Source organism: Acomys russatus, chromosome 4, assembly GCF_903995435.1.
Source record: "Acomys russatus chromosome 4, mAcoRus1.1, whole genome shotgun sequence".
Lineage (NCBI taxonomy): Eukaryota > Metazoa > Chordata > Mammalia > Rodentia > Muridae > Acomys > Acomys russatus.
The window spans coordinates 43,090,925-43,111,452 of NC_067140.1; the positions used below are offsets into that span (position 1 = coordinate 43,090,925).

General features: G+C 36.3%; 1 long non-coding RNA gene across 1 annotated transcript; it reads left to right on the forward strand.

The window, feature by feature from the left end:
- The first annotated feature begins 1,800 nt into the window (after positions 1–1,800).
- LOC127187968 (uncharacterized) lies at positions 1,801–20,528 on the forward strand. The gene is made up of 3 exons (XR_007830515.1): positions 1,801–2,060; positions 13,123–13,378; positions 20,443–20,528. It is a non-coding gene; the product is annotated as an uncharacterized LOC127187968 (long non-coding RNA).

A 20,528-nucleotide genomic window follows, 5' to 3' on the forward strand; every position in this document is an offset into this window, starting at 1 on the left:
TTGAGGCAGCACCCCACATCTTGCTGTCAAAATCTACAAGAATTTCCTAGGGCTGTCATGATAGACTGGCCTAAACTTGGTGGCGTCACAGAAAACTTTGTTTTTCAGAACATCAGAAGTAAAAAAATATGGTCAGGTGTCAGCATGGCCACATTGATTCCAGATGTTTACCGACTCTCCGTTTCTGGCTTCTGCTGGCTCTTGATAGTCTTGGTTGTGAAACTTCAATCTCTGTCTCCATTTTCATAACTCCTCTTCTCATGGCTTTGTGTATTGTTCTGTCTTTTTAAAAAGGACATTCTCATTAGGTTTATTACCTCCTTAATCCTGTATAATCTCATGTTGACCCTTACCTTAATGACATCGCAAATAATATAGGATCATGCACTGTGGTTCTAAGTGGATATTAATTTGGGAAGTAGGACACTACTCAACCCACTGAAGTTTCTTTTGGATAATGCTCATCTATAGTGTAAACTTTCCTATAATGTATTTACAAAATTTAAAACCTTATGAATAACTAATTGGTAAACATTTCCTGGATGGTTGAGATGGCTCATGGATTGATGAGATTTCCCGATGGCTAAAAGTGCTTGCTTCCAAGACCGATGACCTGAGCTCCACCCCTAGGGCCCACATGGTAGCAGGAGAGAACTAATTGAGCAAGCTGTCCTCTGACTTCTCTCTCCGTGGATGCTATGATAGGCATGCACTCCCCTCCGAATAAATACATGTTTCACAACCCGCTAGAGCCCTTTGTGTTAACGTTAGTACTTAGAAGTGCTAAATAGAGAAATTATTTTCTTTCAAACTTCATATTAGACTAAGGCTATTGTATCTGTGTGCATGCACACATTAGTAACACAAAAGTTTTGTTGACTTAAAGAAGTTTGTTGTTTAGTATAAATATCAGTATAACAAGATCTTAAACCACCTCTTTATTACTATAGTGTGTCTAACTCATTGAAACAAGAGTGAAATGAAATTTAGGTGTTTGGATACTGACTCTAAAATGTTTAGGGAGGGTTCAAATGCTTATATAACTAAAAACATACTTATATGAGAATCATAAAATAAGTGTGTTTGAGACTTGTCATACAATGAGATTAAAATCAGTTATAGTGCCTGTTAATAAATGAATGAATATATTTAAACAGATTTTTACATAAAATGTATTTGGAGATAGATAAGCATCTTATTTTGAAAGCAGAAATTGGTTATTTGTTATGAACTCTAAAAAAGCAATATGCAAACACATACAAAGCAAACTTTGACATTTCACATAGGAAACATTAGTTGTGTCTTTAAGTCTTAAGAACTGATGTAAAATTATGGCTAACTATATCATAAGTTTTAACATTAAAATAGTTTGTCTTTCTGTTGAGCATGAATTTTTTTCTATAGTATCATTTGCAGTTATATTCATTAAAAGATTAATCAGTTTTTCATAACAGAAATATAGATTATTTTCTATGTTTTCAGTTTTAAAATTTAGCTGGGCAAGGTTTCTCATGGTCTTTAATCCCAGCACTGTGGGGGCAGCAAAACTCTGTGAGTTCAAGGCGAGTATGATCTACAAAGCAAGTTCTAGGACAGCCAGTACTATGTAGACTATGTAGAGGGACCCTATCTCAAAAAAAAAATTTATTTTTTACATTGACATATGCATGTTGACCTGAAAAAGCAAAAGTGTGGATGGCTGCCTTATCAGCTTCCTTAACTCTTTAGCCACAGAGCTTGTTATGTCTTCTAATTTCTTCCTTTTTCAATCTCTTTTAGATAAAGTAGTTTAGTAGTTTCATTTCATAAGGGCCCAATGCTATAGAATATCCAAATTCAAGACTCCTGCTGCTGCCCCAAAAGGAAGACACAGTTCACTGAGAAGTAGCTTCTCTTACCATCCATTACTTTAGCCAGCATTGGTCAGAGAAGATTTCACACAATGCAACTTTGCTTTACCACTTTAGGAATCTGCAACCATGGATGACTTGCATACGCTTTGACCTGGGTCTTCCTGGAAACCTACCCTAAAGTTGAGCGATTTATGGAACAGACCTATGGTAAGTAGACTTTTAAAAGCAAAACCCCCCTTTTTCATCTGTGGGTTTCATGTTCAAGTTAAGTCCTCTGGCTGTTGTAAGACTGCTCCCTGCTGGACAAAATGTGACTTTCTAAAGTTGGCACTAAATAGATGAGCAAAGAATGGCTCAGGTGCCCGCCCCTCCCCCAAAGGAATCCTTGTCATGTTCACAAAAGCCACCCTCAAATGGTGCTATAGTTTTCTGCCATGTTGATCATCATTTGCTGCAGTCTGGTGAGAAGGCTGATCCTTTCTTGTTTCCTTAGTTATTTCTTGCTTCCTGTTTAGTGGTGTCTAAAAGTTATAAAAACATATATCTAGGAATACTTGTCAGTGTGGGTCTTAAATGACTTCCTTAATTGTGTGTGCTCTTTTGTAATGTCAGTCAGTATACTATCATGATACTTGCTATAACAATTTTACTTCCATATGCTATTGTAGAAACAAAAAAGCTTGTGTCTACACAATTACCTTCCCTAATAGTAGAAACTGCTTCAGTGTAATTTAATTAGATCATATTGGATCTATTTTGAATGAGCAACCTGTATTTTATGTTTTATGTACTGGTCTTTAAGCATTACTTACCTTGGTCTTCACCCTATTCCAACTGCTGTATTTGCTAGCAGAGAGGGAGCATACTTCACACACGTGACAGTGGGTCATACTAGAGATATTGTATCTGCAACTTACCTACCGCAGATGCTTACAGTACATTTAAAGCATACGAGAGAAGAAGGAAACTTTCTTTCTTTCTTCAAGCTATCATATTCTTAATTTTTTGGGATTGGGATCTGCCCAAAATTACTTTATTCTAATCTAGAATTTTAAAAGTAAGCTTTCTTATTTTGTTGTTTGTGAAAAGAAGAAAAGGGGGCAGAAATAACATTAAATACATAAGCAAAAGTGAAGTAGAATAATTTAACTTACATTCTTTAAAGGTCTATATTTTTATAGCTGTTGTAAAATATGAGATCCATACTTAATTAGAATTATGAAGAATTATTCATAATAACAGTTCTTTGTTATTAAAATATTGCCATAAAAATTAGAAACATAGACAAAGAATGTAAATTGTTCTCAACAAGAGAATGAATCTTTTCTTTCTCAGCAAGAACGTAGTATCAGAGATAATACGTAAGTTAAAACTTTGGATTGTATAATGTGAGGTTAGAAAGAAACATAGGCAAATATATGGAATAATTAGGAGCTACTTATGTAACAGAGCCAGACCACCACCTAGCCAGCACTCCCCAGCGCTGACGTCTCTCTGCCCTCCACCCACCCCCCTTCTCTCTCTTCTACCCCTCTTTCTCACTCTCTAAATATAGACTCTAATGGCATCTAACTGTTGGTGATTGCACATTCCTGGACTCAAGCATCCTGAGACTGTTGGCTGTGTTTTACCATGTCCAGCTTAGTCTCCCTTTTCTTTAGAGGTAACAAATACTCTGCCTTTTGCTATAACTACTTATTTTTATAAAAATTTTACTTTTCATGTATGTTCCTAAGCAATATGTTTATATTTTACCTCTTTTTCCTTATAAAATAGTATCTGTTTTTATTTCATTTAACTTTTCTTTTTACTTTTTATTGATTCTTTGTGATTTCACGTCATGCAGTCCAATCTCACTCATCTTCCTCTCCCTTCATATCCACCCTCATCCCTTACAAGCTTCCCCTCAAAAGAAAAAAAAAAAGATATAAAACAAAACAGAAAATTATGTAGCTTTAGAAGCTGTTGTGTGTCACAATATGTCATACAGTATACCCTTTTGTCCACACATCTATACTTGCAAATGTTTATTGAAAGGAGTCTTCGGTCTGGTTTGAGGCCTCTGGCATCTGCTACACTATTCATACTGGGTCCTCACTGAGACTCCTCTAGGATATCGTGTTGTCCTGTGTCCTGTAATCCCGTAGCTTTGGATCTGCAGGACCAGCTCTTTAAGCACTCCAGCCGTTCACAGATGGGTTGGGAGGTAGATGTTGGAGTGGACCCATGGGCCCACCCAAAGCCCTGGATATGGGCCTGAGTGGTAAGGTAGTTGAGTTGGTCAACCCGCCAGCTCTTCTGCACTCACACCACCAAGACCAGCTCTCCATTACTGCCCTGGATAGCTCACCCAAAGCTTCAGCAAGCAAGGGGCAGGCCAGCTCTCATGCCCTTGGCCCTGGCTCACCCTCACCCATGCCGCCAGGGTCACTGGTGTTCACTATAGCTGGGGCCAACCCTCCTAAGTGGTGCAGCCAGTGAGAGGCAGGTCTAGCTCGGTGGTCCCAAGTAGCAGCCCAGACCAGGGTTGTCTGCATGGTCTTTGGTGGTAGTCAGAGATACAGGCATACACACAGAGCTCTGCTGCTGCATAACCATGAACCCAGACATGCCTGTCAGCTGAAGCATAGCCTAGGGTTTTACCATGGCCGCAGGGCATGGCGGGGCAGCTACTCACAGCAGGCTGATCCTCTCCACCCTTATGTCTACAGTTCCACCTTTTTCATAGTACTAAAACTGTTCTGCTTCTCTTTCTCTTCCATCTCTCCACCACGTACTTGCTCATCATAGTGGCTTCCACTTCAGGCAGGCCTCTGGGTGTCTTCCATGTGAGGCCCTGTGTTCAGTAGGGCAGTGTAAGAAGAATAAAAACTTTAAAGACATAGAGCGACTTGGAATTAGGAACCAGCCTGCCTATCTATTTGGTACTCTTAACATAGTAAAGTCAAATCAGGACATTTCCTTAAATGTTTTAAGTTATATAGTTAGAAATTTGCGCAACTGACTTGTACAAATTATCAGATATTTAGCTTGTAACGAAGAATTAGCTTATAGGGAGCTCTGTGTTTAAAGCTCCCAAAATGTTAATGTTCTGAGTCATAGGTGATCTTCTAAAAGGCAGCTATAGTGGATGCTAATTTTAAGAATTTTCCTTGTGTATTTCTGCATTCATTGTGGGTATTTAAAACATCTCAGTAAGAGAAAAAAATACAAATCATACCTGATATGGAATAAGTAGTTTGGCTTATTATGTCACGTTATCATCGAGTTTCATTATTTTATATAACATTAGTATTAAAGAGTAAAGTATGTTGTCCAATTTTATTGGAAAGATAAAATGAAAGTTTTAAGGGATCGTTCATGATTGACAGACAGTGCTTATCGACTTTGAGTACAGAGGGGATAGTGCTGATATTCCTCATGCTGCTGCACCATCCATCCACTTCTGGTTTCTGCCATAAGAGCTGGTTGTCAGTTCTGTCATTATTTCCAAAGCGGTTGCAATAGCAGCAAAAGCTGCCCCTGCTATAAAGACAGCCCAAGTCTGAGGATGCTGGGAGTGAGGGGAGACAACAGCACAGAGGACTTAGGCTTCTTCATTGAAAGCCGGAGCTTATCTTAACAGTGCGCTTCAAACTCCAATCTTCAAATGGCTGTGGAATCCTCCAATTTGCTCATATAGAATATATATATATAGATCAGGCACACATACACGTGTGTGTGTGTGTGTGTGTGTGTGTGTGTCTGTGTGTGTGTCTGTGTGTGTGTGTGTGTGTGTGTGTGTGTGTGTGTGTGTGTGTGTAGATCAGGAGCCAGGTGTGGTGGCGCATGCCTTTAATCCCAGTACTTGGGAGGTAGAGGCAGGTGGATCGCTGAGAGTTCGAGGCCAGCCTCGTGTGCAAATTGAGTCCTGGACAGCCAAGGCTACACAGAGAAACTCTGTCTTGAAGAAAAAAAAAAAAAAAAGAATATATAAACAGATCAGTTCAGAAGTTTTTTATGCCATAGATATGACTACATTTTTCTTTTTACATATTTGTGTATAACCCTGCCTTTTTAAAAATGCCAATACCATGTAAAACTTTACTGATCCATTTATACATTAAGGAAAATTAATTTATTTGAGTTTTATCACTTGGGGAGTTACCTGGATTAAGCTCTGATGAGGGGAAGAGGAGAGCTCTAGATAGAGAAAATGGCGGGTGAGAAGGGATGGAACCCTGCCTTTTTAAAAGGTTGTCTGCACAGAGAAGAATGTGTTACAAGTAGATGGCCTAATGGATTTTTACAAACCACATTCACCCAGGTGACTAGCATGCAGGTAGAAGGAAAGACATTTTGTAGGCATTGTATAAGACCCCTCCATGGCACCTGCTGGCCACGTCCCTTCCTACATGAGGAGAAGCACTCTCCTGGGTTTTCATAGCAGGAGTTACTTTTGTTATGTATTGTAATATGTACACATACGTTGATAATTATACTTTTGTGTCTATTTTCCTTTGTTCAGCATTATATTGTGAGATTTGTCTAGCTTATTGTAACTTCTTATGGTTTATTTTCATTGTTATATACCAGTATATGGACAATAATTGTTCACCTCATCATTAGCATATATTTAGGGAGGTTTCATGTATTGTCACTCTAAACATGCTAGAGTGCACCGTGTGTGTGGATGTCCACGTACATGTTCGTATATCTTTGACAGTGTATCTAGGAGTGAAATAGATTTTGTAAGTACATATCCAGGTTTAAGCAATTTGCCCTTCTTCTAAGATTGCTGTGCTGATTCACACTGACTGCACCACACATTTTCTAGGGCTTGACTTTATCTTTTTCACTTTTCAAGTTCCAGTGGCTATGAAATTTTATCTGTAATTTATAGTCTCTTGTGTGGTAATAAAGTAGATTGCTTTTTTCATATACATACTAGATATTTGGTGTTTCTTACAAGGTGCTTGTTCATCTCTTTTGCACTCTCCTATTTTCTGTGTTTTTCTTTGAGTAGCAGTTTTTATATATTCAAAATATGAATTTTTTTTCCAAAATATGAATTTATAATTAAGTGTGGACATTGATTTCTCTGACTTACATTTGTTTTCCATTTTCTCAGCAGGGTTTTTGATGAACAGGAATTCACAGATTTAATAGATGTCAGTTATATTTAGTCCCTTTTCTTATTTGAGTTGTATTTATCCATTCCAAGGATATGTTATACACTAAGTTAGTTCTCTAAGCATGTCTTTGTTCTGTCCTTCAGACTTACCATTCTAGGTTGTATTTTCTTGTGAGGCAATTTTACTTTACTTTTTGGATTCAAGACTATATCTGGAGAAAGAGCCAAACAAAGTGGATGTAGGTGGTGAAGACTCATAGTTAGGTACTTTCTACAAAATAATCCTTAAGGAAGTAGGCCTGTTTGTCCACATTTGCCTTTTGTACTTCTTTTATTGCTGTTTTGTTTTGTTATCTGTCTTTAAGAAGATTCTGCTGTATTATTCAGACAGGAGATTCTGAAGAGGAAAATAAGTGTTACTGTTTTTCAATGTTAGTGACACTGATATTTATAATTATTTGTTTATGAAATATGTAATTTTGTGAAGCATTTGTACATAATCCTAGTAACCTAAGTTGGATATAATTTCCCCACTAAAGATTAGCCTATTAAATATATAATTTTAATTGAAAGAAAATTTAGATTTTAACTTTTTGTCACCATGGCAATATATTAATGCTGGAGTTATATTTAAAAATTATATGTGTCTTCTAACTTATTTTAAATAGGACCACATGATTACCATTTGTGGCTAAGTTGTAAACAGTTATGAGATCCTCAACTATATTTTTTCTTTTTTTTAACACCATTTTTTCAAAATGTTACTATTTGTTTTAATGTGTGCTATTATTTATATTATAGAATTATCTTTTTAAATATTCTAATTATTGAGCTTTTATCTCGCCAGTAATGTGTATTAGTAAGTTAATTATTGTTGTGTTACTTTTATATTTCATAATGAGATTAATTTCCCATTTTAAGATATTTTAAAATACACTCTGATCACAATGCAGAAGTTAAAGGAAAGGTAAGTGATTAGATTTGACTTCTCACTAGGCATTCAGATGTTCTTCACTTGTCAACTGCATTTTTAGTTTCAAGTACCAAATTAACTATTATTTTATCATGGCTTTTATTTTAATTCATGCATTTAAAAATGGATATTCAGATAAAAGATAATTTCAAAATAAAATCAATATATTACTTATGAGTGGAGCAACACATTAGCATTGAGTTCACAATAGATCATATCGCTTTTATTCCATCGTACAAGCTTAGCTGCACAAACAGAATAATCAACATATTATTTGGCTGTCATGTGCTGAACAGAAACCAGAGATCACAAGGAGGTTTTCCCTAGCTGTGGTGATGGCCTTTTTGTTCCAAGCCCCCATCTGGGAGGGCCATGGTGTGTTATCATATGGAACTCGGGCCTTTCTGTAATCTGCTTAGCTGCACTGCCGTTTGAATCTTCATTCCATGTTTGTGTAATTTATAATTTTAATGAGACCATGGCTCTTGTGGGCTTTGAAATATATTAAAAGCTCTTTTGTGCATATGCTTTTGTTCTTGCTTAATAGGCTCAGTGTATTTTAAACTGATGAATTTTTATTCATGAATTTGGATGTCTGGAGATTAACTTAGAGTGAATATCATCGCACTCATCTATTGATGGTTAGAAAGGCTTATTTTTTTGTTACTGTTGTTTTCATTTGCTTGTGTGTGTGTGTGTGTGTGTGTGTGTGTACGTACTTATATGATACTTGTAAACTAAAAAAAGGCTAAACTTAAATAATTTTAAGAAGCCAGAGAAAATGACATGATTAAACAATAAAGAATAGATTAATTTTTAACCATGTTATTTATAGATACTCAAATTTCAGCAGTAGTGTAATATATTAAATAAATATTTTAAAGGAACAATTATGAAAAAGCAACTTTTATGTAAGCTAATACCTTAAACATGTCAATTTGCGTCATGTTGTTAAAATCACTTAAATACTTGGTGGAGATAGACTTTATTTTAATTATATTATGGTTTGTCTGTGGCCATTATAAATGAGTCATTTTATTTTTTGGTTGTTAGGCATATGTTACATATTTTAACTATTTTTAAGTATTCTTCTATGGAACGATTTTTAAGTGAAAGCTTAAAAAACTAATGGATATGATGAAGAGACTTATAGAAAAGCAGTTTACTAATAATTTATAAAATTGATTCTTCATTTTTTACTAACATTCTGAAATGTACTAAATGCTTTAATCTCTTTCATTGCTACTTAAATATGGTGAAAATTTTTGGGTATAAACAATTTTATAGTCATATAGATAAAAACCTGGTCCTTTATAAGCCCAGACATGTTTTTAAGCTGCTGTCTGTTGAACACAGGTGTAATATGCAGAAGTAGCCCAGGAAGGATGTATTTATTTTTAAATCTACATTTTTGTTGTAGATGTTTTTGAGAGGATGAAAAAGTTCTGTGAAAAAAAATCTGTATTTATTGGGAATGATGACCTATGCTTGTAATTCTTGCAGTTCTGTGGCTGAGTCAGGAGACTCACAGTGAGATTGAAGCCAGCTGAAACTGCATAGTGAGACCCTGCCTCACTAACACATGAACAGCTCATGCTAATCCCAGACTTACTGCACTGAAGCTTTTTCATTATTTATTTATTTATTTATTGCAGCTTGACACATCATGATTCCATTTATGTTTGCAAAATAGCTAGTCTTTAGGGAATTCTCATCTCTTACCATTTCCTTTAAGCTAGAAGCACTCAATGGAAGTTTCAGTGGCAAGATCCTATCCTGTCATTAATAAGTTTATTCATCAGATTTAATACTGCTTTTTTTTCTCAACTCACTGCTTTAGTGCTGTTTTGAACAGTGTCATTTAGCTGAGGAACCTTCTCATTTGCCTCAGTTGCTGTGATAAGCACCATGACCAAGAGCAGTTTGGCAACACCTTTCATCATTGAGCAAAGTCAGGGCAGGGACTCAGGCAGAAGGAGAGTCAAGAACTATGGGAGAATGCTTCTTATTTTCTTGTTCCTCATGACTTGCTCAGCCTATTTTCTTACGTCTCCCAGGACCACCTACTACAGTGGGCTGAACCCTCCCATATCAACTTGTCCATAGGCCAGTTTGAAGGAGGCAGTTTTCAACTGGGGTTGCATTTTCCCAGGTAACTCTGCTTGTGTCAAGCTGACAAACGTGAACCAACACAGGAACAAGCTATTAAAAATGTATGAATGCCAACATAGTATTATTCAGTGGCAATTTAATGTGAACCATGTAATGTTTTTCTTAGCCAGGTATATCCAGTTATTACCTAACTATTCAACATGGATCACTAAAATTTTACAACGTTGTATTTTTCCATTTTTTTTTATAATGTCTTCAGAATTCATTGTGGTTCATATGAGTTTAAACTGGTCACATTTAAAGTATTCAACAGCCCCAGGGTTGATATATCTGTGTCCTACTATGTTAAGAACACTACATGCTATGATGTGCTGAGTTCATTCCGCCAGTTTGTGCCTACATTTCTTTATAAAGTGGGTACACTGAGTTGTTTGTTTGTTTGTTTTGATGATTTATGGTTCTTCGAGGCTTTTCTTTTTTGATGGTTTATGGATTTTCAAGACATGCTTTCTTTCTTTAGCCCTGGCTGTAGCTATAAGGTATTACACAATCACAGTGATACATCATGATAAAGTAAATTTTTTGTACTATTTATTATTTTTCTAATAATGTTGTCAGGGTATCTAAAGAAAAGTCATGTGCTATGAAATTAGACTGTTTACTTACAATTCTGTCAATAGTAGAACCTATCATAGAAAACCAGAATTATATTACCTGACTCCTGAATACTGACCAGATAGCATGCAGACAGGCTTAAATATACTGTGATGATACGACAATGGCCAAAGTGATGGTGAGAACTGTTCTTCAGAAATTATGGGTCAATCAAACTTAGCAAGTAAGCCACATTCAAAGATACTGAAGAACATGTTTTTTTAAAAACCATACAAGGAACCTTAACACCTTTTCACATAAAGCTAGCTCCTCCTTATATGCCCTTAGATTTCTCTAGGTTGATACTTGTGCAAATGGGTATGAAGCTTTCATTTCATATGCTTGTTTATAAAATATTTCCTAAATATCTCTAGAATTCTTTGTACAGTATTCTGAAAATACTGTGTATGATACTATGTTGAGACATTATTTCAGTGGGACATGCTTTTACATATGTAATTAGGAATTATAAAACCCTGAATTATAATTAATATGAGTTGATGCAACTATCTTACAATGTAGTTATACAATGATTAGGGGGATTTGCTTTAAAAACCACAGTGTAGAGTGGTGGTGGTATAGGCACTCAGGAGGCAGAGGCAGAAGAATCCCTGAGAATTTGAGGCCAGCCTGGTTCACAGAGCAAATTCCACAACAGCCAAGGCTACACAGAGAAACTCTGTCTCAAAAAAAACAAAAACCAGCCAATGAACCAAACAAAGAATCCAGTGTACCCACTTTATAAAGAAAGGTAGGCACAAAAGGGAGGAATGGCCCAGCACTCCTGAGCATGCAGTGTTCTTGGCATAGGACCCGGATTTCATTCCCAGCGCTGTTTCAAGTGTTTCACCGGCATCTGTCCTCCAACTTCAGGGCTTCTGATGCCCTCTTTTGACATGCATGTGCATTTGCAATCACACGTTTACAGCCCTACACACACGTACACATATATTAAAAATAATAAAAATAAATCTTTAAAAATGTAGACATCAGCTCTCTTTTTTTATGTTTTGATTCTTTTTTATTTAATTAATTTATTCAGATTACAACTCAGTTATTATCCCATCACTTGTATCTTCCCGTTCCTCCCTCCCTCCTGCTTTCACCTTACTCCCTCCCCTAGGTCTATGACCGAGGGGGACCTCCTCCCCAACTATATGGTCATAGGCTATCAAGTCTCATCTTGGTAGCCTGCTTATCCTTTCTTGACATCAGCTCTCTTACCCCCTCCCTCCCTACCTCCCTCCCTGTCTTAGCTCCTTCTCTCTTCCTCTGTCTCTGTCTCTCTCTCTGTGTGTCTCTGTCTCTCTCTCTCTCTCTCTCTCTCTCTCTCTCTCTCTCTCTCTCTCTCTCTAGGGTACCTCTTTCCCCTTTCCTTCTCTCACCATGCTTATCTAATAACCTCATATAATATCAAAAAAAGTACACATCAGCATCAATAATTGACTGTGCTAGAATATAGCTTAGAGAAAATCATATATTCATGAGTTCCTTGAGTTTTCCCCCACTTTCTGAATTTTGAATAATATAACTTAATCTTAGCACAGTTTAACTTTGCCTGTTGTATTCTTTGACTCATTAAATTTTATTGACTACTCTCTGTGACTTTTGTATTTAAAATGCTGACACAAAATGTTAAACCACTCTATAAACAATGCCTCTAGTTTCTTGGAGATGATAAATCCATCCATTGATTTCTTAATTTTATTATGCACACAGTCAATTGTAATCCAAGATTACAGCAAACAAGATGTTAATTTTAAGACATAATCTATGTACATTTCAATTACAGAGCATGATGTTACAGAAGCACAGAATAAAAAGGAGTTACATTTGTGCTATCCTCTCAGGAGCTGTCAATAAAAGATGTAATAGGGGATTTAGGACTCTGGAAATGGCCAACTAATTTATGTGAATCTATTTTATTTCAGCTAGAAAGACCCAGCTCTTTCTCGGCAGTGCATATTGTGCAGCACAGGCTGTCTATACAGAACCAGGCGGCTGCATATGGATAGTCCCTTGATATCATTCACTTGCTGTGTAATCTTATTATGCAAAGTTCTAATCTTCACCTAGAATGAATGCCTCTGGGTCAGAATATAGTCATATCAGGGTTTTTGAGGTCATGTTTTGTGATCCTTAGCTTATTCTTCTAAGTAGGGCTGGGATTTAAAGGGTATTCCCCAGACACTAGCAGAGATAGACAGCAGACCCTGCTGCCTTTTTGGAAGACAAGACCAACATGAGGTCCCTGGTAGGATTAAACTTGATTTGTAGCTGTAGGATTTTTTAACAGATGTATTATTGGACAGGGAATAGGGGGCCACCAGCACAGCAAAATTGAATCATGACTGGCATTCTCAGGGAGTTTGCTGCCTGCTAAAACAGCAGCTGCATGTGGATTTGACTTCTTTCAGGTGAAGCGACTTCCAGTCATTTGGAAAGGATGGGATGAAAAGGAACCTTGGTGATAATTTTGATGTCTGCAAGATTTAGTGCCAGCGTAATGGGATTATCGGTAACACCTTCACTGCAGAAAAAGCCACCTGGCGTTATAACTGGCAGCAACTGAGAACTAATCCTTTCCCATCTCTTGGATGTCATTCACGAAGCTCAAAGCGATTTCTGCCCTGCTAACTGTGATTAATTTTATAAACAACAATAAAAAACCAGGTGATCATGGCAAAGAACATATCTTTTATTGTAATATGTAGGTTTATGTAATGTGACTTATACAAACTGATCATCATGGTTCACATTTTATTACACTGTTCAAATATAAAACTATTTTGGTGATGCCTTATACTTTTTCTAGTTGAGTGACCAAGTAATTGCTATTTTAAAGATTTGTATGTGAGATTAAATATTAATATAAATATTGTTATATTCTTTTGGATATAGAGCTATTATTGATGTAATAAAATGCGTATAGATGTAAGAAATTGAAAATAATTTGTTTTGACATACATTTTACCTATTTTTGATTGAGTTGCTGATGTCAAACATTTTTGGTCAATAGAACATATAGTAGTTTAAAATATATAATACATATGTATGCTATTTAAGTAACATTAGCTCAAACTATTGATGAAATGACTCTTTGTGAGAAATAAATGCTGTTAACATGACCAAGGCTGAGGATAGTTAGTACAGTGCTGAGTGGCTATCTCCAGTGGTTTGTAGTCCAGCTTTCAGTCAGCATATGGGGTAGTTAGTTGCTCTAAAATCAGCCCATTAGTTAATTTTTTTAACACTTTATTTCATCCCAGAACCTTATCAAATACTTTGTTTAGAGGTGTTAATTGTTTTAATATTCTTCTCTTATACTATTCGGAATAAACTGAGAGAAAATGAAGTGAAATTATCCCATCAGTCACCCAAACAGTATGCACCATAACTGCCAAGACAAGAAAAGATAATTAGTATTGTCAGTGTTATGATCTCAGAGTAGTTAATTTAAAAATATTTATTCATAGGACTTGACTTGTACCTTATTGTGCTTCTTGATCTTAGTAGCTTTACATTTCAAAAATAGATTTTAAAAATGCAGTCTAAATGTTTTTAAACTTTAAATTTTTAACTGAATATGAGTGGATAAAATATTTTCATGATATTATAAGAGTAAAGCCCAATCACATATGTTTATAAATGTACCTATGGCGTCCGTTTGCATGTAGTGCGTTTTATCTTCTGTGTAAAGTCTTTGTTGGAAAGCCATTAAGTAGAATATAAGTGTAAATGGTGTTCTGCCAACTCTCCTTGCAAGTATGTCATTCTTACTGGATTTGATGTGACCACTGTCAAGCTACTGTATTGTGTGTTTCTTTATTTTACTCTATTTAAAATGAATGGGCAAGAAAGCTCAATGATATTTCTCTAGAGCTCTGTAGTTTTACCACTAGAAAAATTATTTACTTAAAATTTTATTATGAGAAAAAGCAATCGGTGAAATAGAGGGAATAAAATCATTTCCTCATTTTGAAATTACTTGTATTATTTAGTCAGCTTAATTTTCTGTGCTTATTTAATAATATTGTATAATTGTTTTGTAAAGTATCATTTCTTTAAACTCTGTCTGTAAGTTTGCCTTTATTAAGCACAGCGGGAATTTGTAATTGTAGTTAAGCTATTTTTTTTTTAAGTGGCTCTTTAGAATTAGTCTCCTTTTCTTCTTCTATCTTAGGTGCCAATCATATATTATTAGATTTTTTTACTTAAAGCCCAAAATAAGTATATCTTAATCAAATTCAGCATGAACATGTAAGTTCTTCCCAATGATACACATTCTTTTGTATAAATATACATAATTTGAATGTAGTACTCTATTAGTTATACATTGGATTCATCTTGAAAAGGTAGATACTGATTTAATTTGCAGCATGGATGATACATAATGATGTCAGGAAGAGTTGAAGTATGTTGTGAGATAAAATAATGGGATGTAAGGTACAGGAAATGAGAAGTGTATGGAGAGGGATGTTAGGGCTAACAAAACAGCAGCCTGAGACTGATAGGAATTGCTGATTAAGACATGATCAGCTCTCTCCTTTTTGGATGTTTATTGACTCAGCGACCCTCTGAGGAACCTATATGTGCTAGGGTGTGGCAGCAGTGGCGGCTGCCTGTAGTGTGAAGTGTTAGCTCTTCCATTTGAATTAATGTTATTTTGATTTTAGATGTTTATAACAAGAGAATCATAAGGGAATGGTAATGTGATTGGTGAAAGTGATTGGAATAGTATGTTAAAGAATTAATTATAAAATGTAATCAATAAGGAAAATTTATAAAATCATCCCAAAGTTGACAGTTTAAAATAAGAGTGGTTAAGTCTTGTATTTCTGAAAATGTTGAGCAGGCTTCTATGGCCTCTAGTGTTAGCACAAAGACCTTTTCTGAGCTTTCTTCCTAGGCCTTATTAAAACTGAAGACTCTGTCTCTTTGCTCCCGAGGATTCATTATTAGTGCTATGGTAATAGCATAAGTGTCTGAAGTATAAGTTTTTAATTTTGGTTGATATATAATTATGAGCTTATTTTGATCCTGCGGTCAAAGTGAAAAAGTGTTCACCTGCTTTAAGCCTGAGAATGAGTTCAGATTTTTTCCTCTTGAAATAAAACAAAAGGACATAATAAAATCTTCATAGATTATGGGATTAGAGTGCTTTGAATTTGTATTTTTTAAACATGAAAAATAAAGTCTGGACAAATCTTACAGTAGGTTTAATATTTATAGATTTGGTCAATTCATGAGCAGTCTTTTTTTTTCCTTTAAAATTTTTTTATTAATTTATTCATATTACATCTAAATTGTTAGCCCTTCCCTTATATCCTCCTATTCCTCCCTCCCTCCCGCTTTCCCCCTTCTCCCCTCCCCTATGTCTGTGATTGAGGGAGACCTCCTCCTCCTGTATTTCATGAGCAGTCTTAAAGGTGATTTTACTTTAGCAGGCATTTGAGTTAGGTTGTTGGAGAGACTGTTGTGTGAAAGTGAGTAACTCTGCTAGTGAGCGTTGTGCACCATGCAGCACTTGTATCTTGATGAGCCTTTGTTCTCTACTTGGCTCAGTAACCCCCATCTAGAATTGTAAATGGACATATATCTTACGGTTGTTTTATATTAATCTTTCTATGGGAAAACATGGTTTTAAAAGTAATTTCATATCAGATATTTCAAAATATTTTTTCTGGCCCAAATGAAAGAAATATACTGCAATATATTTGTATTTGAGGATGAGTCTTATGTATTCCAGGCTGTCCTTAAATTTCTTTTACAGCTGAAGATGACATTGAACTCCTGATCTGCTTACCTCCACTTCCCCAGGACTGAGATCCACCATACTCAGCTCACCTTGGCTACTGCTAACATTTTTATAAATAGCAGTGAGTCCTCTTCTTATATCAGTTCAGCAATGATAACAAAATAATATTAATAATTTATTTAATTAGCTGCTAAAATGCCTGGAAACCTTAGTCTGTTTTTAATGCCAATACCATGCTGTTTTTATTACTATTGCTCTGTAGTACAGTTTGAAATCAGGAATGGTGATACCTCCACAAGTTTTGTTTTTGTTTTTGTTTTTATTGTACAGGATTGTTTTAGCTAACTTGGGTTTTTTATTTTTCCATATTAAGTTGAGAATTGCTCTTTCCAGATCTGTAAAGAATTATATTAGAATTTTGAGGCAAATTTCATTAACTCTGTAAACTGGTTTTGGTAAGGTGGCTATTTGTACTATGTTAATCCTACCAATCCATGAACATGGGAGATCTTTTCATCTTCTGATATCTTCTTCAATTTCTTTCTTCAGAGACTTGAAATTCTTGCCATACAGGTCTTTCACTTGCTTGGTTAGAGTTATACCAAGATATTTTATATTGTTTGTGGCTATTTCCTTCAGTTTGTTTATATGGTAGATTATGTTAATGGATTTTCATATATTGAACTACCCCTGCTTCCCTAGGATGAAGCCTACTTATTTATGGTGGATGTTATTTTTTTATGTATTCTTGGATTCAGTTTATGAGTATTTTGTTGAGTATTTTTGCAACAATGTCCAAAAGGGAAATTGGTCTGAAATTCTCTTTCTTTATTGAATAATGTTTCTTTTATGAATGTTGGTGCCCTTGCATTTGGGGCAGAGATGTTCAGAATTGAGATGTCACCTTGGTGGAATTTTCTTTTGATGTGCATGAAGTGTCCTTCCCCATCTCTTTTGATTAATTTTGGTTGAAAGCCTATTTTATTAGATTTTTTAGAATGGCTACTCCATCTTGCTTCTTGAATCTGTTTGCTTGGAAAACCTTTTTCCAGCTCTTTACTCTGAGGTGATGTTTGTCTTTGTTGCTGGGGTGTTTCTTGTATGCAGGAGAATGATGGGTTATGTTTTTGCATCCATTCTGTTAGCCTGTGTCTTTTTATTGGGGAATTGAGTCCACTGATATTGAGAGATATTAATGACCAATGATTGATTTTTGTTATTGTTGTTAAATTTATTTATTTATTTATTCATACATCCCGATCGCAGCCCCCTCCTTGCACTCCTCCCTGTCCCACCCTCCCATCCTTTTCCCCCTTCCCTTCTTAGAAAAAGGGAGTGCCCCCACCCCCTCCAACGCCTTACAAATCCGCCCTAGCACATTGAATCACACCAGGACTAAGCACATCCTTTTTCACTGATGCCAGACAAGGCAGCCCAGTTAGGGGAAAGTGATCCAAAAGCAGGCAACAGAGCTCATGTGAGATACAAACCCAGCTCCACTTCCTAAGGGAACCACATGAAAACCAAGCTGCCCATCAGTTACATATGTGTCAAGGGCCTATGTCCAGCCCATGCATGCTCTTTGGTTGGTGCTTCTGTCTCTGTAAACCTCTATGGGCCTTAATTAGTTGTCTCTGTTGGCTTTCTTGAGGAGTTCTTGTCCCCTCCAGTACCTCTATCCTTTCCCCCACTCTTCCACAAGACACCCCGGGCTCTACCTAATGTTTGGATATGAGTCCTAACATCTTTCAGTCTGCTGCTAGGTGATGCCTCTCAGAAGACAGTTACATTATGCCCCTATCTGCAAGCATAGCAGAGTATTTTTAATAGTGTCAGGGGTTGGCTCTCTTCTATGGGGTGGGTCTCAGGTTGGGCCAGTCGTTGGTTGGCCATTCCATCATTCTCTGCTCCATCTTACATTTGGGGTTGAAGGTTTTGTGGGTGGGTTGATCTCCTTCTCCTTTCATTGGAAGTCTTCATGTCCCCCACAGCTAGAAGTCAGCTAGAGTCAGCACAATATCCTCCCAGGAGCCTGCCGTGTTGCAGGTCTCCAGCTTGCCTTAGATATGCCCTCTCTGCTCAGTTTCCTTTCTCTCAGCCCTGTGGCTTACCACCCTGTTCTAACCACATCTGATCCCTACCCTTGATCTCTGCCTGTACCCTCCTCAACTCAGTTTCCTCTCTTCATCCACTTCCGATGTTTATTCTCTTTTCCCTTCTGAGTGGAATTCAAGCATCTTCCCTTGGGTTGTGCTTGTTATTTCTTTGGGTTTGTAGATTTTAGTATGGTTATCCTGTACTATATTATATGGCTAATGTCCACTTATAAATGAGTACATACCATGAGCATCTTTCTGGGTCTGGGTTACCTCAGGATGATGTTTTCTAGTTCCATCCATTTGATCAATGAGTTTTAATTCTTGCTAATTTGATGTTGGTGGTGAGAGGCAGGGGTAGATGCTCTTCTTTTTGGTTTTGCTGGTCTGGAGTTATTTATTTCCCATGTTATCTTAGGTGTAGTTAACCTCCTGGTGTTTTCTTTCTAGTACCTTCTATAGGACTGAATTTTGGGGTAGATATTGTTTAAATTTGGGTTTGTCATGGAATATCTTGTTTTTGCCATCTATGATTAAAAGCTTTGCTGGGTATAGTAATCTAGTCTGACATCTCGTCTCCTAGAGTCTGCAATATATCTGTCCAGGAGTTACTAACTTTTAGAGTCTCTGTTGAGAAGCCATGTGTAATTCTTAGAGGTCTGCCTTTATATGTTATTTGGCCTTTTCCCTTTGCTGCTTTTAATATTCTTTTTCTGTACATTTCATGTTTTGATTATTATATGGCAGGATGATTTTATTTTCTGGTCTAATCTATTTGATGTTCTATAAGCTTCTTGTATGCTTATAGGCATCTCTTTCTTTAGGTTGAGAAGTTTTCTATGATTTTGTTGAAAATATTTTTTGGGCCTTCTAGCTACGATTCTTTTCCTTTTTATATCCCTATTATTCTTAGGTTTGGTCTTTTCAAAGTATCCCAGCTTTCCTGGATATTTTGTGTCAAAAACTTCTTAGATTTAACATTTTCTTTGATGTATCAATTTTTTTTCAATCATATTTTCTACATCTAAGAGTCTATCTTCCATCTTTTGTATTCTGTTGGTGATCTCCCATCTGTAGTCCCTGTTCTCTTCCCTGGGTTTTCCATCTCCAGGATTCCCTCAGATTGTGTTTTCTTTATTGCATCTATTTTCATTTTCAGGTTTTAAACAGTTTTATTTATTTCCTTCATGTATTTGATTGTATTTTCTTGTATTTCTTTGAAGGATTTATTCATTTCCTCTTTCAAGGCCTCTCTCTTTAAGATTGGATTTAAGGTCGTCTTCTTGTCCTTTGGTATGTTAGGAAATCCAAGACTTGTTGTCGTAGGGGCTCTGGTGGTGCAATAGTGCTCCAGCTCTTGTTGGTTGTGTTCTTATGCTGGCCTTTAGCCATCTGACTCTCCCTGGTGTTGGCTGGATATTCTTGATGCTGGATTCCTCAGGGAAGCAGAAAGAGCCTTGGACCTGACAGTGGTGCTTATGGGACAGATCTCAGCTCACTTCTGCTGGCTATGCTCTAGGTGGTCTAGGCAGGAAGGAAATTAGTAGGAAGGGGCCTAAGCTGGATTTTCCTGTGGCCCATAGGCCTTCTCCAGAAGGCAGATGGTACAGTTGGAGGACAGCATGCAGCTCACCTCTGTTGGCTGTCAAATTTTGCTATATTTTTATGGACGATCATTCTGTGTATCTCTTTCTATGTTAAATGACACCATTAATGGGCACTTTTAGTTTCTCTTACCTTTCCCAGTAATTATTTTGATAATGTAGGTATGTTCTTCTTTAATGAAATTGATTCATTATCTTAATGATATATAAATATTTATGTCATTAGTTTTTAAAAAACACACACATATATGAATAAAAATGCTATTTTATGTTTTCTAGGTGGAATTAAAATTTTTGAAGAACAGCCTTGAAGGCATAAGCTTGTAATCCCAGCTACTTGGGAAGTGGAAGCAAAAAATTTGCAG